The 24,135-nt window shown below is 38.9% G+C and overlaps 1 pseudogene; it reads left to right on the forward strand.

Annotated features, from left to right (window-relative positions):
- The window catches only part of LOC144250567 (uncharacterized), a 30,077-nt pseudogene extending 9,677 nt beyond the window's left edge, over positions 1-20,400 (forward strand).
- The last annotated feature ends 3,735 nt before the right edge of the window (positions 20,401-24,135 follow it).

The following is a 24,135-nucleotide window of genomic DNA, read 5'->3' on the forward strand; positions in this document are numbered from 1 at the left end:
AAGATTCAACTATGGATTTCACAATTATATAATTACACATTTCTAGGTGACCCATATTTTTCTCTTGGATGCTCTCATTATTCTGAGTTTAAAAACTTAATTTAATACCTGCTTTGAGTCTTTACAACTTGGTGATAATTGAGTTGCTTGGATGTTTTATTTTTCCTATTTTCTGAGATGTGTTTATTAGTTCTAGAGAGAGAACTTAAGGATTATTTGCCACTGTTTATTTTATTTTTTTCATTTTACTTTGGCTGGCCTTGAAATTTTGATCCTTCTGGCTCAACCTCCTATGTTGCTGTGTACAACCACCCTTAACACTTTCAGAAATTTTCTAAAGAAATTCTTTCAACACACATTTTCTGCTTATTACTATTAACAATTCTTGACTAATTTTTATTCTGTTTTTGTGTGTTGGTTTAGTTCAGTAAACTTCTTTTAAATGATAATTTACTATTCCCTCGGATTAATTCATAACTTTTCTTACAGTTGACTTAGCTGTGTTTTTTTTTTTTTCTGGTGGTAAGCAGGAACCCCTTTTTGAACAGTCCCCAAATATTTGCATGTTTCATATTCTTTTTAATGAAGCAGAAAAAAGTTGGTAAATTTTTAAAATATATTGTGAAGGAGGAAAGACTTTGTGTAACACAATGTATTTTCCTCTACTGTATTACCCTTCACAGTAATGTACTCATCTTGGATACTGTGAACAGTAAGATGATTTGAAAATTTCTCAAAGTATTTTTCTGTGTAGATTTTTCTTTGATTCATATATATTTCTTCCGTAACAATGGACTTGGATTTAATAATCCACTCCCCTGCTGATGTTCCTTAATTGCTGTAGTTTCCTATGTTCGCAAAATATACTCAGCCCAGTACAGTAAGTAAACATGATTGTTTTTTATTTATTTTTTATTTATGTCAGCCATGACTTCTTATCATCCTGGAGATATTTTACCAGAGCAGGGAATAAAAGATCGAGAGAGAAAGTATGGAAAGTGTGACCTTGACTATTTACAACTAAGGAAACAATGGGAAAATATAGGTGAGAGTAAAGTTCAAAAATTGTATTATAATGGACAAAACCAATTAGTATTCTGTATTTGTGATAAAAATGTTATGGCCAAAATACACCTAAACAATTAATATCTGAAATTTTTTTTAATCTGTTCCAATTAGTATTAAGGAGCTGTATATATGTGTGTTTAAGAATATATCCACAACCATTTTTGATGACTATATTTCCTCTGAAAGGAAATGAGGAAAATTTGAAAAGATATCTGGTCCTTGCATAAGTTTTTAACTTAGCCAATTATAAATGTAACAGTGAGCTAAATTTCCCTTCAAACATTTGCACAGAGACAATATTTAAGACAAATTTCAAAAAGTGATTCTTTTGAGAGTTTTTTTTTTACAAAATGGCCATTTTTTCTGCAACAAAACAAATGGACAATATTAAGAATTGTAGAAAGGTTTCTACTTTCCCACTATTGCTCAATGACAATGCTGATACAGATTTCTGGAAAGTGCACTACATAGATAATGCTATAAGAACACCATTAGCCATGTATCTACCCTGAGTAATTACCAGTATATTTACATTGGTGATAAAAATTATGAATATAGAGAAACTTTTAGTAATTTTCTAAAAAAAATTACCAAGATGATAAATATGGGAAAGTCTTGCTTCAGTGCTCAAAAACTATTACTCATCCAAATATTCATAGTCAGGACAAAACTTGCAAGTTTAAGGTATGTGAAAGGGCTCTTAATCACAGTGCAGAGCTTGCTCAATACAAGAGAATTTATAGAGAATGAGAGCCCTATGTTTTCAAAGAAAATATCAAACCATTGGCTTGCTCAACATCTTCTAAACACAGTAGATACTATGACAGTAATAAACCCTATAAATTTAAAGAATGTGGAAAAACTTTTAGTGAAACATTACAACTTGTTAAGCATCAGAGGATTTATACTGAATAAAAGATCTATAAATGTAAAAAGTGTGGCAAATCTTTAAAAAATTATCAACTCTTACTCAACACCAAAAATTTATTCGCAGGGAAGACCTACAAATGTGAAGAATGCAATACACTCAAAAACTTTATTCATCATCACAGTGTTCATACAGGAGATATGCCATGCAAATGCAAAGAATGTGACAAAACTTCTAATAGAAGCTCCAATCTTATTTGTCACCAGTGGACACACACTGAAGAGATGCCCCACATATGTAAACAACTTTGTGAAACTTTTAGTCAAACACCAACCCTTAAAAATCACCAGAGAATTCGTACTGGAGAGAAGCCCTACAAATGTAATGTGTGTGGCAAAACATTTAAAACAAACTCACAGGTTGATTTCCACAACAGGATTCATACAGGAGAGAAGCCCTACAAATGTAAAGTGTGTGGCAAAAGTTTTAATACAAACTGGCGTCTTGATCGCCACAACAGGATTCGTACTGGAGAGAAGCCCTACAAATGTAACGTGTGTGGCAAGAGTTTTAGTCAAAAATCATCACTTACTCAGCACCAGCGAATCCACACTGGAGAGAAGCCCTACAAGTGTAAAGAGTGTGGCAAAGCTTTTACTTGCACCTCACAGCTTAAATGTCACAAAAGCATTCATACTGGAGAGAAGCCCTACAAATGTAAAGTGTGTGGCAAGAGTTTTAATACAACCTCACATCTCTATTGCCGCAACAGGATTCATACTGGAGAGAAGCCCTACAAATGTGAAGAATGTGGCAAAAGTTTTAATCAAAAAATAGTACTTACTAAGCATCTGAGAATCCACACTGGAGAGAAGCCCTACAAATGTAGAGAATGTGGCAAAGATTTTAATCAACAATTATCATTTACTCAACACCAGAGAATCCATACTAGAGAGGAGTCCTATAAATGTGAAGAATGGCAAAGCTTTTAATATTGAAGATCACATCTTACTAAACATAGATTTTATACTGGGGAGAAGTGTTACAATGATAACATTGCATCAGTGTCTTTAAGGATGAATCAACCCTTATTTCACAGTAGTTCAACACTATTTCACACCAGAGATATGATAGCACAGAATTTATAAATGTAAAATGGGTGACAGAGTCTCCAATAGTAGTTCACACCCTACTCAGCACCTCAGAATTCATACTAGTGAGAGGACATGTGGAAAAATTTTTGCAAAGCTTTTGGCCATTGATCAAACATTTTTCAAACACTGGAGGATTTATAGCATATAGAAACTCAAAGAATGTGTCCAAGACTGTATTCAAATTTCGAACATTTTTAAATTTCTGACCTCATATCTGTAGCAAGTGTGGAATAGCATTTGTCCAAAGTGTGTACCTTAGATAACAGCAAAATATTTACAAAAACATCGTGACAAATATAAAGATTGTAGTAATTTTTCATGTATAGCCCATCCCTTGAAGTATTTAGGACCTAGGAGGGAAAAAAATCATTTAAATGTAGAAAATGGGTAATTGCTTTTGACATTTGCTGAAAATTATCTTAACACCTGTTTAGCTGATATTGTAGAACTAAGGAAATAAAAGTATAGAATTGTGCATCCTTAAAAGGACATAATTTTAGTATAAATCAACAATTACTAAAGAGTCTCATTTTTCACAACTGGAGAAATAACAATTCTCAGAGTTGATTATTTCAGAAGTCTCTTAAAATTTATATGAAATTTAAAATTTAAATTTTTAAGAGCCTCTTAAACTTAGGGACTGTTAATCAATAAATCACATCCTCAGATTTTTGTTTTCTTTTTTATTTAGAGATAGGTGTTGCTACGTCGTATAGGGCCTCACTAAGTTATGGAGCCTGACTTTGAACTTGCAAAGCTTCTCACATCCCTAGGGTCATGGCATGGTCCACCATGCCCGTTTTACAGAGCATTTTTACTTATATTCTATTACAGATGCAATTTGTTACTAAATAAAGTGTGAATTTCTTAATGTAAACCTTGTCATGCATTTAATGATGTCATTAGGTCACACATCTCCCACTATTCACTTTGCTAATGGATCAATGCAATAGTAAAACATTCTATTGGGTATATCATGCTATAACTTCTCCATTAATTATTTCATATGTTTAATCAAGTATTATTTGGATAATATAATTTATGTAAATTATATACTCTCTTGTTTGTAATTATGGGAAAATTAAGAGAGTTATAGGAAAGACCTAGGGATATTAAAATAATGCCCAGATATTTCTAGTTTGAATTATGAGTTTAACATTTCACCTTATAGAGAAGCAGTACACCCTAAGGGATCTACAACTCTGGACAGTTATACAAGCTCCCAATCAGGGAGAGGAGAAAGACCCAAGAGACTAGGAGCCAAAGTGCATATTCAGGCAATAAAGGATGGTTGCTGAAGGGGGAAATAGTCTTAATGTTTCTTTGGGAATCCACTTGGTCCATAGGCCCATCCTAACTCTTGGACTGAAGAAACCATGCAGCTCCTGATGAAATCTATATCTGAGGTGATTATACTCACCTCTAGTATAGGAAAAACATCACAATTTGGGACCACATCTTTAGTTTTGGATACCCAGTAAAAACGTGTAACTGAAAACATGTAAAATGATGACTGTAAAGAGAAAAAGACATACTGTAGGAGCATTTATGCCCCCATATTTTTTATTTGATTATATATTTTGATTTTGTAGACCCTTTGGTTCTACTTAATAATTTACAATATAATGTTTGTTATACTTATTGGATTATACCATAGATAGCATGTGTCATGGTCTCCCAGAACCCTCTGCAACCCAGTAATTGTAAGATACTATAAACTAATCCTGTCCCTCCTCAGATCTTATAGCTCCAAGAGCCCATGACACCACAGAGAGAGAAACACAATTTTGATTGCAATAAACCTCTAGACCCTCATCTACAATCCTGTTCAAAAAGTGAAAACACAATATTCTCTTCATATGTGAGCCTTTTGGGTAAACAAAATATTTAATTTAACTTTATTTGGGAAAATAAATATTGAAATATAATGATAAGTTCTAGGAGAGTAATATTCACAACATTCTTTATTCCAAAGGGTAAATCTCTAGGTTTCATGCTTATCTCCACATTATTTTATGCAGAAAACTGGCTTCATTTTACATATGAGAGTGTAAACTGTTTATATGGCCAGGAGGGAAGATTCAGTCCTAGAGGTCTAAGGAAAATACTAAAGATCTTCCCTTTTCTTGATTGAATGATGTCTGCAATCCTTGATGAAACAGCTAAAGAATGCTGATTTCTCAATGCATCTGGCTGGGTGGCTCACTCATTGGAATCCCAATTTATTTAGTCATCTCAAGGCTATCACTCTCTCCTCTAGGATCTGACCTGTTCTTGGGAGGACTTGGTGTTCACCAGGTCATGCAAGATGTTAGAATGAAGTTTTATTTGTTCTAACTTGTATTTATTCAGCCTCACTTTCAATACAAGTTAGAACAAGACTTCAGACTCTCACCTGTGGAGAGGATGCTCTGCCCAGCACTTCCCAGTAAAGACCCTGAAAAGCTCTTTGGGACTCCTCAATACATAGGTTCAGTGGTTGGGTTTTCCTAGTCTGGCAATACAGTTGCCTGTGTCTTTCACTTTTGCTTTCTATCCTGCTTTCATAGTATTACTCAAGGAAACACTGTCTTGTGTGAAGAGAGTGTCGTCCTTATCTATTGGATCTGACCTGCGAAGTTGAGCAGCTGTCCACATGCTGAATGTCACAAACACATATATGTGTTATCTAATCAGTAAGTAGTGTATCTTTCAACTGCATGATTTTTTATTGCATGGGGGAGGAAATTGAGAATGCTTTCTTTGAGTGCCCACAGCACTATTCATAGTATTCATAACACTGCTGTGTAATGTTTCCTCTCCTCTCAACTTGTAAGTATTGTTCTTGTGCTGCTTTGTAAATCAAATAGAAAAGAGTTGTAAACCAAAAATTTTGTGATTATAGCTAGGTGCGCAGACTGCCTTGGGCAACTCTATTTACCATTTTGTTTTGTATGGGCTCAAGGTACTCTTTTATACTTTTATTTAACCTTAATGACATTACCATTCATTGAAGAGTTTTTAACTCACAAACCTTCTTGGTATACAAATTTTTCCTTGTCATTTTTAAAATTTCTTACTGTTTTTAGGTATACATGATAGTAGAGCAAATTTTGTCATATTATACACGGAGTAAAACTCATTTTAGTTAGCATTCCATTCTTGAGGTGTACATGGTGTGGACCTTCCCTGGTGGTGTATTTATATATAAACATTGAAAAGTTGTGTCTGATTCATTCTATTGTCATTTGTATTCCTATTTCCCTTTTCTTCCCTTCAATCCAACTTTGTCTAATCCACTGAATTTCTATTCTCTGCCCCACCCTTGTTGAGTGCTTTAGCATTTATATATATTATGTATTATATGTAATGTCTGTTTCATTCTACTATCATTCCTATCCCCATATTCCCTACCCTCCCTGCACTCCTCTCTACTTAATCTAAATAAATATTCTTCTTCACCCCCATTGTGAATTCGCATGTGGTTGGACAAGTTTGGACTAATTTGATTTTAGGACCAAAAGTAGAGTAATTTAAGTTTCCTTATCAACATGAGAAAATGATCTCAATCAAGATCCTTTTGCAGATGTGTCCAGGAAACTTTAAGGATTTGAAGCCCATATCTCTTGGATTGCTGTTATCCATCAGAGAAGACAATAAAATTAAGAGAGATGACATGTCCCACTGGGGCAGCCACAGTTCTGTGTTCTCCAGTGGGAACTTCTTGCCTTTCTATAGACGTTAAAATTACAAATCTGCAGAGACAGGACTGAAACACATCCTTTCCATAAAACTTACAAGTGTCTGTGCTCTGCTCAGCTTATTCAGGTGACAAAGTACTTCTGTGTCCTCAGATGCAGAGTTAGTGTGGATTCTAAAAAGGGCATTGGAGGAGGGAATTCAATCTACTAGTGAGCTTTTCCAGTAGCTTCTTTGCTTCCCAAAGAAGCAAACATCTTTAGAAGACAATATCCTCATTGCACCATACCAAACATGGTCCTCTGGGCTCATTAGAACTGTTGGAGCGCAGAGGACCATGTTCTGTATGGTGTAATGAGGATATTGTCTTCTAAAGATGTTTGCTTCTTTGAGATCCTGCTAAAATGAGTCAATTTTTCTTATAGGGAATGTCAGTTTTACTTCTTCATTTTTCAATTTAATAACTTCATGGGACATAACTTACATATGGTATGTCATGTAGAGATTTAAAACACTACAAATTTGTATACTTATTACCAAGGAATTAATAAGTTTTAATATTTTGATTGATAATCTTGCTTTGGTCATCGTCATAACTCATAGGACAATTATTGTTTGAGTAATTGTACATTTTGAAATCTTTAGAGGGAAATGAGGTTCTATGTTCAAAACCTCATTTTATACAATGGAATCTCACATGGTTAAGAACTTTCAGTTGGTAAATGTCAAAAAAGGTACCGTGATCAAAAGGAAGTACATTAAGTCTTTTAGAAAATCAAATAAATGTGCTGGTAAGTTCCAATTCATGGTGGCAAATTATAGGCTTGTGAATATAATTCACAAGAATTTGGAAGAATATTTTTATGTATTAGTCCATTCTGTTTTAATCACTAAAACATTTTGCAATATCTAATAACGGAAATGTGTAAATTTAATTTTGCTTAGAGGAACATTCTGTACACTTGAAATCCATCCTGCCCTGGTGACTTTCAGATTTTTTTCCAAAATTCAATTTTTTTATGTCATTAGCATGCACAAATAAATGTCACCCCAAGACACACAGAGTAAGATAAAGCAGGAAAGCTGAAATCAGAACTTGACTCTTCCATCGCAATATCAGTCAGGGAAAATGGACCCTCCTACAAGATCGTGTGGATTTCCCAGTAATGAGAGCTTGGGGTCTTCAAAGAAGTGCTTGGGCTCTCTCATCCCTGAGGATGTCCACAGAACAGAGTAGAGGAGAGTATGGCTGTGGAGTCTCTAATTAAGTCCTCCAGAGACTACTCAGGAAGCAGGCCTGATTTTATTGTGCAGTTACCATGTATATGTACTCAGGCAGTGACTAAGCAAAATATAGACAGCCACCAATGCAATGTCTGCTAACTGTCCTTTAAGTGAACAATAAAAGAGTGGGACTGCAACACATGGCCTCGTGCCCAGTGTTGTGCCGATGGGGTAAGCAGTTTGCCACCCACACGCCTAGCATAGGGGGTGGCCTGCCACTCAGACGCCCTTAACCTATGACCTATATGTAGTACTCCATGCACTTGTGCCCGCAGAGAAGCACCTCTGGGGCTATGAATCATTCCCATTCTCCAGGATGCTTCCTAACAACAATGGTCCTTAGCATGGACATTACAATAGATATTTCTTCACAACACTACCATGGTACATTTACACAATTTTAACCATATATAATTGATGCACATCATTCAGTGATGATTGTGGTTGAAAACTGGAGCTAGCAAAATGACCAGACTGTGCTTTCTCCTGGCCACTACCTGTATGAAGATTAGTTCTCCTCATTATTGCATTAAATTGTGTCCCTTTCTTTGAAGCATACTATCAGGAAAGGGTCTAAGTTTTTCCCAATACTGATATATAAATTTACCATCAGAAAACAATTTTCCAACAGTTTCAAGGCAATAAACAATCCATCCATGAGTTCTTGACTGTTACTGCAAATTCATGGCACCTGCACACTCCAGTTTGTATAACTGCAGATTCCTCAGCTACACTGACTTTAAATTCATCCAATGGCCTGGAGACCCGCATGATTAAAACATGCCATTTATTGAGTGTTAGAAAACTTGGATTGTGTAACATTCATGTGTTTAAAATGAATTAATGCAGATTCCATGTGTCACAGAAAAGTGATACAATGCAGTTTTTGGTTTTAAATTTCACATTTGTTTTTGTTGTTGACACAAGGCAATTTTAAAACGCTCCTCTTTTCCTTTGTACCACAAATTGAACCCAGGGCACTTAGTCATTAAACTATATCACCATATAGAACTCAATAACTCAATTAATAACTTAACTCAAATATATAGAATACATATCAGATCTCAGGTGGAAACCCGGCATCATGCCCGGCCAGACCTGAGGAGGAAGCCTGGCCCCACCCCACTCGCTAGTCTGGAGGAAGCCTATCGACCCTTAAAACCCAAAATAAAACTTTTATTCATTGAATATTAACAGTTTCCCCATTTTGTTTCCATGATCTTTTTTGCATTTTACTTTCACCTTTACTTTTTACTTTGCAGTGAACAGTTATTTTGATAATACTTTCATTTAGATTATTTTCCCTATATTTGTGAATGGATTTTGCCTCAATTTTAACACTGCTCATTGATACTGTATATAATTTAAATGATTTAATGTTGACCATTTACCCATGAAATTATTGAACTAATTCTTATGTTTCATTAGTTCATGGATATTGCTTAGAAATATTATAGAAATAATAGTATCATCATCATATGCTATTTGATTTTTGATGTATAAAATCCCATTTAATATTCTCAAACAATGTTTAGAAGTTAGAAAAGCAGACTTTTTTTTTCTTTTTCTAAAAATAAATTGATAAATGCTTCAGTTCACACCATTAAGTATGAAAACATTTCATAGCTGCCCTTAAGTGGATTGAAAAAGAATTTTTCCCTGGTCATAATTGGCTATAGGTTTTACAGTAATTTGGTAAGTGATTTGCCAAAAGCTTTTCTCTATCAAAATGATTTTTGGAAACTTACCATATGACAATGTCCCTCATGGTCATGAAGTCCAATAATACTTTTTGTTGTTGTTCTTAGTTTGTTAGGGGTTTTCAATATCTGGGTCAACATCTATAGGAAGATGGTCTGCAATTTCTATTCTTATGCTGTGTTAGCTGGTATTTCTGGCCTTACAGAAAGAATTAGTCAATTTTCTTCTTCTACATTTACATGTGATCATGAATTATTGTTACTGATTCCTTATTACACGTTTCGTAGAAATCACCTGTGAAGGCACCTTTTTAAAAATGTTATTACTGTTTTTTTTTTTTTGGTGTGTTAATTTTTAGAGCGGTTGCCAGATTGGCCTCAAATTTCTTAGCCTAAATCCTACTCCTGCTGGGGCCTTGAGGTACTGAAGACTAGTGGCATGTGCTTCCAAATCAGCATAACTGCAAGTATTATTATGAGCAGCTGTAAAGTTAAATGTTGATTTGTACCTCTATTTTATATTTTATCACATCTGGGTCTACTAATGCATTTATTGATTTCTGAAGTAATTTTCAAAGTTGATGATTATCTAGCAATTTATCTATATTTTGTTGTTTTCCAGACTTGAGATTTTCTTGGCAATTAAGATGGAATAATGAGGAAGCATAATGTGGGAAAATGAAAACCTGGCATTTTGCTAATTGATCTCAAGATGCCCCATGAAGGATGGAGAGTGTGCACCCATAATCCTGTGAGATAAATAAAACAGAAAAGCTAAATTATCAGTTTATGTAGCCTAATATGTGATCTTGATTAACTTTCATATGTCTTTACACACTTGTTTAATTTTTAGGGCAGAATCTAAGTAGTTTACCATATTTAAATTAGGTTCTGAGGGGTTTATATTAAATTTTGGTGAGTTGTGTAAGTTTCTTATATTTTGGATGTTGCGCTTTTTCAGACATGGGGCTAGAAACAGTTTTCTTTAACCCAGTCTACTTTTACATTTCATTGATTGATTCCTTTGCTGTATAGAAGCATTTTTAGCTTTATATAGTCTGCTGCGTCCCCTCGCCAGCAAAGGAAACACGACACAGGATTCTTCCTTCAGCAGTTTATTCAGGCCTTGTTTAGACATGTCTTTTAGCTTATTTCTCTCTACTACTACTCCTACTGCTACTTCTACTGCTACTCCTACTACTACTTCTACTGCTACTCCTACTACTACTACTCCTGCTACGTGCCCCAGCCCTAATAAAGCAGATAAAGCCCCAATGCACAACTGCCAAGTGGATCTTTCTCATAGGGTGTTTTACAGCTACGTGCCGACTCTCCCAAAATAAGGAGTTGTTTATCACAGGCCACGGCGCTTATCAGCGCCATCTTGTAATGGCGGCCACAGTACACAGAAACGGCTCACTACATAGTCTCAGCTGTTTTTCCTTGCCCAGTCTGCATATTCTATCTAAAACCATTGCCAACACCAATGGCAAAAAAAAAAATTCTCATTTTCTTCTGGAATTTTTATGATTTCAGGTTATATCACAATGAGATATAACCACAGGCTTGTGGACTCAATCCTCAAAATGTTGGTAGGTAACACATACTGCAAAGGATATGCAGAAAAGGAAACATTTGGACATCCTTGCAAATCAAAACTACTCGAAGATTTCACCTAACTCCATCAGAATGGCAGCAATTATGAAAACAAACAACAATAAGTGTTGGTGAGGACACAGGGACACAGCCAGATCAATGTTTATGGCACCATAACTCACAATAGCTAAACTATGGAGCCAACACAGAATCCCTTCAGGGGATAAATAGATAAAAAATGTTGCATATATACACAAAGAAATTTTACTCAGCAATAAAAGAATAAAATCGTGGCATTTGCATGTAAATGGATGGAGTTGGAGAAGATAATGATTAATGAAGTTACCAATACCCCCCCTCTAAAAACAGATGCTGAATATTTCCCTGACATAAGGGGGCTGACTCATAGTGGAGTACACAGGGGGAGCATAGGAGGAATAGATGAATTCTAGATAGGGCAGAGGGGTGGGAGGAAAAGGGAAGGGGACGGGGATTAGCAAGGATGGTAGAATGTAATGGACAACATCATCCAAAGTACATGTATGAAGACTTGAATTGGGTGTCAACATATGTTACATAAAAAAGATACAAAATTGTGATTTATATGTGTATTAAGAATTGTAATGCAAAAGAAAACATGAATAGCATTAACTTACATTAGTTAGAGCAAAGTGAAAGGAGGGGAAGGCAGGGGATGTGGGGATAAGAAAGAGAATGAAACAGACATTAGTACTTTATGTATGTATGTGACTGTATGACTCATGTGATTCTACAATATGTATACTCAGAAAAATGAGAAATTATATCCCATCTATGTATGATATATCAAAGTATATAAATGCATTCTACTGTCATGGATAACTAATTAAAACAAATAAAATTTTTAAAAAAGACCATAGTAGAGCCAATGGTGCAAGTCCACAAAGGGGACTTCAAGAAGCTTGGAGCATAAGCAGGTGACTGCTTCTCTTGCTTTTTTCCAAATCAAATCTATTGAACACCAATATATATGTTCATTACAGGTATTCCCCAGGCTTCCTGACTCAGCCTTCTGGAAGCACACTCACAGACACCTGCAGAGATCTTCCACATTCTGTCTTAAAACTGAATAAGATAATGATGGTGTATCTCTGTCACTGGTAAGGCAACCCTGGGTCGATACCCCAGAAACAAAAGAATATTCTCCAATAACACAGATAAGCTGGAGGACTTTAGGATAAGTGAGATGATTCCAGTTGCAGAAATACATTGTATACTCTATGTTCAGAGCCTGGAAGAAAATAAAATGGATGTGTAGGGAGAGCCTGGTTGTTATCAGGGAGCATCATCAATAATATCACATCATATACTGGAATTCCAAAAGACAGCAGGATTTTGTTTTTAGTGTAGAATTGGATAATTATGAGATATAATGGGTTTTATCATCACATAGCAATTTCACATAGTTATGGGATTCAGTGTGTTGTTTATATATACGCAAATACATGTATTCATAATATCCAAACACCCTCTTCTGCCCTTGATGAGCCCACACACTCTTTAGCCATACTCATCACTATTGTACTTGCACATGATATTATATTAGTTAACATATGAGATGTGACACTATTGTGCATGTCTTCACTTAGCATGACATCATCCAATTTCATCTATTTTGCAGACCATTAGAGGAGTTTGTATTGATGGCTGAGTAATACACCATGGTGAATATATAATATACTTTCTGGTGGATATGTTCAATTGCTTACCTACATCATTTGCTTTTCTCTATATCTGTATTGTTAAACATACTGTTATTCAACTTGAATTTATGTAACAATGAAAGCAACAACTACAAAAGAATGAAGAAATTGGGAGTGGGGGCACATACCTGTAATCCCAATGGCTTGGGAGGCTGAGGCAGGAAATCCACGAGTTCAAAGACATACTCAGCAAATTAATAGGGACCTATACAGCTCAGTGAGACCCTGTTTCTAAAAAAAAAGTTAAACATGACTGGATAAGTAGCTTTGTGATTGAGTGATACTGGGACTTATCCCTAGTATACCCCCCCCCCAAAAAAAAGAGAATAAAGAAACAAGAAAACTATGTCCTAACCTGATTTTATCAAATGAAAAGAAGCCAAGGCATAAGAAAAATCATATTCTTTAAGTTTGTTAATATAAAGTTAATAAGCTATCTCTTTGAGTCTTTCACAAAGTGCAATATTTTGAGAGCATTCAGTAGGTTATATTACATGAAAAACTGCTCTTGTGCAAATAATAAAATAAAACCTTAGCCAGGTGTGGTGGTGCATGACTGTAATTCCAGTGTCTCTGGAGCCTGATACAAAACCAGCCTCAACAACTTAGGGAGGGACTAAGCAAGTCAGTGAAACCCTGTCTATAACTAAATTACAACAAAAGATCAGGAATGTTGCTGAGAGGTTGAGTGCCCCTGGGCTCAATCCGCAGCATTAAAAACAAAACAAAAGATAAAAAAGAAATAAGACATTAAGGCTGCTGAACATTTATATTTTCTGTGTTCCAAATATTTGTCCCAATACTCCCAAGTTTGCTTCATCCATAAATTTATAATTGAAATCTCTAGTTATTTGTTTGTGAGAGAAAAGAGACAGAGATGTTTCTGAACTGTGCCATTCCTTTGCTAGTTTCTGCCATAAGCTAGGCAAAGATCTGCCCATTGTGATCCCCAAGGTGCTGTGGCTCAGTCCTTTCTCTTCATGCAAGGATGCACCTTGAGAAGTGGATGTTGACTTGACTGCTAAAGTGGGGAAGAGGTAAAAGGGAAGTAATGTGTGTGGGCGTGAGGGTGGGGTGTGATAATGATGACTTCTGACCAAGTCCTACCCATGATCATCTTTTTAAAATGTACCCAGTAAATGGTTTGTTTTCTTATATATCTTCTGGGATCCTGATGCTACAGTTAAATGTGAGGGACCCTATTCTCCATACCCAGCTACCTTAGCATTGTTTTTCTCAGTCTGATGCCTCAGAATTTGAAATACCTAGTCCCCCTTCCTCCGACCCTTGACCTCATGTCTGTTTTGCTTATATTTTTAAGATCTGGGCAATCCTCAAATACTAAGTTGCAGGTGAATCCACAATTGATGTTCCTCTTCCAAGGATGAGGATAGACATTTTCTCTCATTGTGGCCTCTCCCTTCTACTCACAAAATGGGAACATTATTCACGTTTGCAAACCTAGATATTATCCTGAGCCAACCTATAATATTAAAGTCAAGGATTCAATAACTTGGTCTGGGGTCAAGGTTAGAGCATCTGCCTAGCACATGTGAGGCAATGGGTTCAATCCTCAGCACCACATAAAAATAAATATATAAAATAAGTTACTCTGTCCACTACAACTAAAAAATAACAAAAAAGCAAATCCCTACCAGGGTTGTGATGGCACATGTATGTAACCCCTGGTGCCCTGGAAGTCGAGCCTTGAGGGTCACAACTTTGAGTCTAGCCTCACTATCGTGGCAAGACCATATCTCAAAGAAAAATAAAAATTGGATGATGATAGAGCTCACTGCTAGACCATACCTAAGTCCTGTCCTCAGGATCACAGGGCAAAGTTTTTAATTCCTATCTTTTTTCAATGATTTAAAGTCACCACAAAAAAGAAGGTGGCTTAGGGATAATGGTATATTTTCTAAAAACAAGCCATGTTAAATGTTCAAGTGTTCATATTTCTTGAAAAATTCCCAAGTATTTTGCTTTTGATATTATGGTCATTAGAACTGTCTTTAATTTTATGTTTGCTACTTACTTTCTTATGCACATAAATAACTGATGATATTAAATTTTTTTACTGTTCTGAGCACATCTGTTGCTTCTAATAGTAATTCGTGAACGCCTACATTAAAAATGTCTACTTAAAATCCACTTCAACCTCATACCTCATATTGGAAAACCACAAAAGTTAGACAGCAAAAAACAGAAGTAAGTTGCAATAACCCTTTGACAAAGGCAAAGATACTGGTGAGAATCTCAGAACAACTCTATTCCCTAAAAGTCAGAAACCAAGAGAACACGACAATAATCTCCCCCACACACATGATTTTATTCTTTTATTGCTGAAAAATTCCATTGTGTATATATAATGCAATTTTTTTTATCCATTCATCCACTGAAGGGCATCTAGGTTGGCTTCACAGGATAGCTGTGTAAAATGGTGGTTCCATTCTCAGATTTCCAAGGTATCTTCATACTGCTTTCCATATTGGCTGCACCAATTCGCAGTCCCACCAGCAGTGTATGAGTGTGCTTCTTCCTCACATCCTTGCCAACACTTGCTGTTGTTTGTTTTCATAATAGCTGCCATAATAAAATTTTTACTATAGTAAAATTCACAAACACACACACACACACACACACACACACACACACACACACACACACGGGTTTTGCTTTGGTGTCTCTGGACAAGACCATGTGGAGTAGGAACCTACAAACACAATGTCATCCTACTGCCAGTTAAGAGTAGGAATTGGTCCATGGGCAGAATTCTGGAATAACCCACAGCATCTCCCATAAACTTCAGAATTAAAGGGGTGTGAGGCCTTGACATGTCAGAGAAGCCTCACTGTTTTCCTCCCCATTTCTTGATAGTGATTTCTGGGCCAATGAGCTTTGCTCTATTTTGATTACATTTTATGTTTTATCTAAAATCCTCTCTTGCAAGAACACAAGATCCAAGAAACACAACATAACCTCCATGTCCCTGGGATCACAACCAGCTATAGTGTCAGATCTTTGATTGCTTTACTTATTTACTCACTTCATTTGATCTATTTATTAATACAGGTAGACACCAGCAACCGCTCTAGGTCCTGTTGGAAGGTAACAGTCACACACCTACACACAACATCCTAAAGGGAGACTGTGGAAACAGGAATTCTGACCCTTGGAGACTGTTGAAACAGGAATTCTGACCCTTCATTGTTCATGAAGACTCACCCAATATCAGAACTTTGAATATTTTATTTTGAGGCAGGTTCTTGCTAACAGGCCAACTGTGGCCTCATACTTGAGATCCTCCTGAAGCAGCCTCTGAAATGCCTGGCCTTACAGACATGTGCTACCGAACCATGTCCTTTGCTTATTAAAAAATTGCATAGCTGCTGGTTATCATCCTCCAGTGATATATGTGATATCGCACCCCAATCATTAAAAAAACCCCACACAATTCCAAAGCTCAAGTCTGACTCTGGCTGTGTGAGGTTGTGTAATGGGAATGGACTCCAGGGAGAGAGAGAGAGACATCAGCTCAGAAAAAGTAGGTTCCTTGGTTTTCATGGCAGAAAACAACTTTATTTGTCAGGCGCATGGATACACCTATTTAGAAAAGCAGATACACATTCAGGAAAGAACGTGAGAAGCCGGGAATTCAGTGAAGTAGGTAGAGTGCTTGCCCTGCATGCACAAGGTCCCAGGTTCAATCCCCAGCACCAGAAGAAGAAAGAAAGGAAAAAAATGTGAGAAAGCCCTAAAGAGAGAGACAGCAAATACGTGGTCTGACGTGTTGCTATTTGGAGAGGGACATTTAAGTGGGGCTAGACTAGAGATGGGGCCAGAGCAGGCTTCTGTAATTTCTCACCCATTTTTCTAACCTTGCTCACATCATGCTCGTATTTGGGGGTACAGGAATCTTGTCTAGGAGAAATGCTGCATTGCAGGGAGTTGCTTTTTTTTAATATAAATCTGATCTTTATTTTTAAAAATAGTTCTTATTTGGACAGTATATCTTTATTTCATATATTTCTATTTAATGTGGTGCTGAGGATTGAACCCAGTGCCTCACAGGTGCTAGGCAGGTGCTCTGTCACTGATCCCAAACCCCAGTCCCTTGTGTTTAATTTCAAATATTTTGTGGGCATTCCTGCGTTTTGGTGATATATGAATCTTTTCCTCTGAGGTTCAGAGTAACTTTCTTCTTGGTATCCCAGCTTTGCTGTCCCAACCAGACGTGTTCCACAGTTCTTTATGGACCTCAAATATTGCTAGAGGAATGATTAAATGATCATTTAGTTATCAAAGCACATAGGGCAGTGTTTTCAGGACAGAAGTCTTAAGAAAATGCTCATTATTGGATTTCTATTTTTACTTATGTATTTAGCCATGGACTCATATGGATTTGCAGTGATCCACAAACCAGCAGATTTCAGAAACTTTTCATGTTGCCAGCTCTTTTCAAATGGTTTCATTCGGATTGAGGCACATTTGACCCAGTGTGAACATTAAGATGCTTTTAAAGTGCTCATGAATTTTCCTGGCTAGAATATTGCAGAGGGTTTCCCCAGTTTTCTTGCCAATTTGTTTATCTCATTGGTGTTGAAAAACCTCCCAGATGCAAGGAATGCACCCAGAGGCAAGCTCCTGCAACTGGTCATCCACAGACCCCCACATCCACTGATCCAATTATCCATTCCCTGTTAATTGGGTGTCAGGTGCTGTTGGATTGTTAATTATTGGGTAAAACCCAGTATTTTGCCCCCAAGGAGCCCAAGGTCTAGCTTGTTGGTTATTGAACCACTGGGTTGGTTATTCACTTTTCCTTGCCTCTCAAGGCAAATCTGAGCTCCATCCAGGGACCTATATCTACTGGCACTGGTACCTTAGAAAAATTTTTAATTTTGCTTAAGAAAACTAACAGGAAGAATAATATCCCTTATGGGGGAAGGAGGGGTTCTGGTCCCAAGGTGTCCCCGACTCTTTCCTTCTTCTCACCCACATAATCTTCTCATCATAGGCCAGTCAACCGGGTACTGCTGATCCCTGGAATCCTGGGCATGTGCCTTGGAAATGTTCCCATTTCACAAATGCAGCAAAACTGGTCCCCCAAATACCTGGGCTGCTGTTACTGTGAAGCAAAAGTAAAAATACTGAAGATGAGGACTGGTGCTGGGGCTCAGCCATTGAGCACTTGCCTAGCACGTGTGAGGCCCTGGGTTCCATCTTCAACACCACAGAAAAGTAAATGGATAGAATAAAGGTATTGGATTCAACTCCAACTAGAAAAAATATTTTAAAAAATAAATACTGAAAAGGCAATGTATCTAGCAATTAGGGAAATGGAAATTAAAACTGCACTGAGCTTCTCTTTCACTCCAGTCAGAATGGCAATTTTCAAGAATACTGTAACAATAAATTTGTGTGGATGTGGGGCACAGGGAATGCGCACACCTTGTTATAGAAACTACACGTTGGTGCAACCCCTCTGGAAAGCAGGTTGGAAATTCCTTAAGAAACTCAGACTGGAACCACAGTCTGACTCAGTCATCCCACTCCTCAGCATAAAGAGGATAAAATCAGCATACTACAGGGACACAGCCACATCAATGTTTATGATAGCACAACTCACAATAGCTAAGCTATGGAGCCAGCATAAATGCCCATCAACAGATGAGTATATAAAGGAATTGTGGTATACATACATTGTGGAATATTACTCAGCTTTAAAAAAGAATGACTTCATAACATTGGCCAGTAAATGAATGGATGTGGGGATTATCATTCTAAAGTAAAATAAGGCAATTTCCCCAATCCAAAAGTCACATGTTTTCCCTGATATGTGATATCTACATCACAAGGAATGGGGGGGTGGCACAAAGAGAAGTTCAGTAGATTAGACAAAGGGGAACAACAGGAAGGTAGGGGAGATAAGAACAGGAAAGTCAGTAGCAGAATCAACCATAATGTTCCTATTTAAATATATGAAAATACCTAAGTGAATCGGTCCATCATGCACACCCACACGAATGGGGTACTAAGGAGAATACGATATATAGGTATATTTTATGTTTGGATAATTTTATCAAATTGACTTTATGTTCATGTATAACGAAAAAGGATGAATAAAACAGAAAAAGATAAAAAAAGTACTTAAAAGGACCATGGATCCAACTTGATAGCATCTTAGCCAGATAAGGAAATGTCTTTAGGTACATTCCAGAATTTACTAAACCTCTCCCCTATTGGATGCTGCCAAAGGTGTTGGAGTCTGTGAGAAGGTGGAGGTTAAGGGCGCTGCATGGAGAAGATAGGACCCCCCCATTCATCTGCAGGTGCAGGGGTCCCTGGGGGCAGGTAATCTCGAGGCCTCTATGGTTAACAAAGGCAGAGAGGAGCCAGGTGCATTGGAGTCTATGGAATTATTTACCAAATTAGGAAAACCTGGAGTTGTCTTTCCTGGACTCCCAATCAAACCCAAATTGTTTTTCCTTAAAGAGAGAGACCCTTGAGCCCCTCTTAACGAGAAGTCTTCTCTGTTTTATGTGACTTTTTGCACCACTGAATTGGGGGGACAAGACCAGAGCTGTCTTTGGAAACACATTGACTTTGTTTGCATCAAGACAAGCAGGTAGGGTCTGTCTTTTTTGTTGTTTCTTTTTTCTTGTAAAATGCAGAGTATTCAGCTGATACTAAGGATGTGCACCTGGGCAGGGTGTCTCTGGTTTTAGGAGGAGGCAGGATCCCATTTCCTGGGATCTAGGGGACTGTCAGGAACCAGGGTGGCCTTGATCTGTGTAAGGCTGTTATCCTGTGGCCATCGGAGGTAAAAAAAAAAAAAATAGTGTCACACGCCTGTCATTCCAGCGGCTAGGGAGGCTCAGGCAGAGGGATGGCAGATTCAAAGCCAGCCTCAGCCAAAGCAAGGTGCTAAGCAACTCAGGGAGACCCTCTCTCTAAATAAACTTCAAGCTAGGACTGGGGAAGGGGCTCAGAGGTTGAGGCCTCTGAATTCAACCCCCAGTTCGCCAGAGAGTGCAGGAGCCCAGGTGCAGCTGGGGTTTACCCAGGTGTGTTCTCTGAGGGTCTCTTCTGTGTTGATCGCCTTAGGCATTCTCCATCCTCAAAATGGGATCCAGATAGATTCAACTCAGCTGGAGGAACATGAGCTCTCACGCTGCCAATTGGGTGGTAAACTCCTCCAGGGCACCTGCCAGGCCCCCAGTGAGCCTCCACAAGCGCTGGCCATGACGCACTGCGCAGTTCCTACTGGGCGAAAGACCAGTTCTACTTGGAGAATTTTGCACATATAAACAGAGGACAAGTCAGCTTCCCGAAGTAGCTTTGGGTGGTCTTATTATAGGAGGAGGTCCAGGTGATGAAACATTCAAGAAATGACTTCAACTTCCTAACATCAAAACCCAACAGAACTTCCCTGACCCTAACCCAATGCCCAGACCTCAAAAGGAAAAGAAAAAAAAAGAAAAAAGCTGCACCCAAACCCTGCCATTCTGGCATCCTCCTTGCCTGGAGCAGATATCAGCCCGCTGTCACTGGGCTGGAGGTGGGGGGGTGGGGAGAGGGGAGACTGACTGACGCCCTGTCTAATCAGAAGCCCCGGTGCTGAGCGCTGTCCAATCCTGAGCGCAGCCAGTGAGCAGGGGGCAAGCCTCTGCGCGCGGTTTGGGATTTATTTCTCTGGAGTCCGCGGTTCCAGGACTCCTGCAGTTGGACTCCAGGCTTCGCTTCATGCCCGGGATCCCGGGTGGCCCTGCCATGCAGAGGCTGAAGCTCTCCAGAGCAGGCTTGGTTGCTGGGCACCAGGAGATGGTGAGTGTGCAGTGGCATCTGGTGCCTGGAATGGAAGGCTCAGGAGGGAGGAGGGGCAAGGAGGCTGTCTGGCAGGACAGGCTGTAGTGAGAACCTGAGCTGGCTGACCCTGACTCAGGCCACTTTCTGCGTACACAGGCCTGAGCCCATTTGGGACAGCGCCCCTCAGTCCCCCTGGCCAGCCGGGTGGGAAGCGTGACAATGGTGGAGACCCCTCGCGGCCTCCCCATCCCTTGGGGGGCAACCACAGCCCCTGGTCAGGTCCTATGTGGCAATTGAGCGCAGCCACCTGGCGTCTTCCTGGGCTGTGGTGATTGACAGGTGGGACCACTGGGAGAATCTGATTTCCAAGCCCAAAGATGGCCCACAACTGTCATCCCAGAGGCTGGGGGAGGGCGGGTTATGCTGGAGGATTGGGAGGTCCAGGCCAACCTCTTCAAGTTGGCGAGGCACTTAGAGACTCAGTGTGACCCTGCCTCTAAATAAAATGCAAAATAGGGCTTGGTATGGAGCTCAGTGGTCGAGGACCAATGAGTTCAATGCCCGGTACCCCAAAATAAAAAAAAATAATAATAAAAAATCAAATCCCCAAACACCATTTTCCTGCAGGAGAGGAGCTGAGGTGTACAGGGACCTCGCTTATTCCTGAGCTAGTTTTGTGGAGTTTGTTTTATTGTTTTTGTTTGTTTGTTTGTTTTGTAGTTAACAGAAGGGTGCTTTACCACTCAGCCATGTCCCCGGTAGTTTTTAGTTTTTATTCTGCCCTCTGGTCTAGCTAAGTTGCTGAGATTGGCCTTGTTATGGTTTAATTGATAATGACTTTTCCGTTGCAATTAAGTATATGATTTTCACTTCCACATGGGTTCGTGGGTGGACACTGTTGACGTCGTGATTCCTGGATGACAATTGTATCAGTACAGCTTCCCAATGCACATGTTGGGTAATAGCAATTTTTTTTGCTCTTATAATTTTTTGTTCATATAACTCAAAAGTTTCTTGGCTAAGTTTACATATATTTAACTTTGTAGATGAATTTTAGGACTGAATGCTTCCATTAAGAGTAAAGCATGCTGGATTGTTTATTAGTGCATCAGAGTTATACATAATACTACAGGCATATGGCACCATGTAAAACTTACCCATGGTATTTTATACCATTTTTTAATCTGAATATCACATTTTTATTAATATATTATCCTGTGAACTGATGTAAGTGCACTCCGGTTGGGGATTATCAAGTGTCTTTAATGGCAAAACAGTTTCCACAAATAGTTAAGAAGCACTTAAACTCCTTAAGTTTATTAGAATTCTATGGTTTCCTATCTTCATTGATACTATTTCATTTTCTCTCTGATAGGGTTTTAGTTTACATTTCTCTGGTTTCTAAAGATGTTGGATTCTTTTATTCTCATTATTAAACACATGGGCATCTCCTGTACAAATTGGCAGCTCAAGTCTCTTCTGTGCTGGATTTCAGAGTGTTGGGACCATGAGAATGAACACTCTGTGGGCCCTTTTCCTACCCAAGCCGGCTGGGATCTGCAGGGTCTCAGGGATTTCTCCCTCCTGAGGTTTTCTTTCTTTTTGGGGGGGGGCATGGGGAGCATAGTGGATTGGACGCAGAGGTCCTTCCCCACAAAGATACATCCCTCATACTTTTTATCATTTATCTTGAGAGAGGCTGAGTCTGGGCTTGAACTTGGGCCTCAGCCTCCTGAATGTCTGGGATTACAGGTGTGGCCCTCCTGCCTGGGTCCCCCTGAATGTTCTAAATGTAAGGGAAGCAAAGTGTCAGATCCACAACCCCATCTCCCAGATGAAACCTGTACACATGTATCAATGAATTCCTCAAATTCCAGTCCCCTGTTCCCATTTCCAGTGACAGTTTTTCCTCCCCAATGTAATAAAATAAGAAGCAAAGGTTTTGTTTTCTGTATATGAGCATTTCACATGTACATTTCACATGTTTCACAAGTACACCAAAAACCACTTGACATTTGAAAAGTGTATGCGTGTGTGTGTATGTGTGTGTCTGTGTGTGTGTGTGTGTGTGTGTTTGTGTGTGTGTATTTGTGCATGTGTATTCTCCCTTCCTCTGCCAGGCCAGACACCTTTTCAGAATGTTTTGGGCTGAGTGTCCCCCCTGTGGACTGCATGTCCTAGGGGTCTCATGCCCTCTGTGATATTTTCCTGGTCCTGTTTTGGCTCTGCCTGACATGAGGATGCCACACCTGGAACATCTGAGGTCTCCTGAGCGTCTGGTACATATCAGACACCTGTTGACCAAGGTGCATTTAAGGAAAGTAGTTTCTCAGGGGAGTAGGTGATGGCCCTGCAGCTGGGAGGAGTCTCCTTAGCCAGAGCCACTTCAGAAGTTCCCTCATCCTGGCTCCTGTGGATCCTGGAACAGTGATGGGCATGCAGCCATATATTAACACACTGGTTCAAGTTCCTCTGGGAATGCATCCAGAGTTGTTGTTGTTTTGTTAGCTTTTAAAGAACTCCATGCTGTTTTCAAAAATGGCTGCAATGAGCTTATATTCTAGCCCCATGTGAGCAGGTCTCTTTCACCATATCCATGTCATTGGAGGACTGGTTCCTTTGACTGTTTGATAGGAGCCTTTCCCACAGCTGCACTCAGACTGAGAAGCTGTCCTACTTGGCTGGGGGCTGAATTCCTGATGCAATTGGTTAGAACCCAGGCTGCCTGTGCTCACTGCAAGAAGGTGATGTGAGCCTATTCTAGAAAGAAACAAGGATCTGTGCTTTTGACAGCTTTTGCTTCACTTCTGGGAGGGGGGATCATAGTCCAGGGAAGTGCTTGCACACTAATGTGAAGCCCCTCCTTTCTGAGATATGCACATGCACAGTTGCCACTGCTCCCAAAGCTTGGTGGGTTAGGATGGAGTCCATGGAATGGGAAAAATATTGGGACCCTGAGTGCCTGGACATCCTTCTTCCAGAAAGAACTGGTCAGGACTGGAGTTATTATTGAGGTAGGGGGGAGAGGGCTAGGGCACGGCTGTTGGGGAGAATGCATTTGTCCTGTCTACCCTCAGGTACTGGCTAGGGAGGAGCTCAACTGTTAGCAACACAGTTTGCAGATCATGTTGCAAATCCCTTCTAGGGATAAACTGGGACCCTTGATCTCACTCCCCTTCTGCCATTGTCCCATGAATAAAGCTCATGACCCTCCACAGCCATCGAAAATCACCCCC

Source organism: Urocitellus parryii, chromosome 16, assembly GCF_045843805.1.
Source record: "Urocitellus parryii isolate mUroPar1 chromosome 16, mUroPar1.hap1, whole genome shotgun sequence".
Classification (NCBI taxonomy): domain Eukaryota; kingdom Metazoa; phylum Chordata; class Mammalia; order Rodentia; family Sciuridae; genus Urocitellus; species Urocitellus parryii.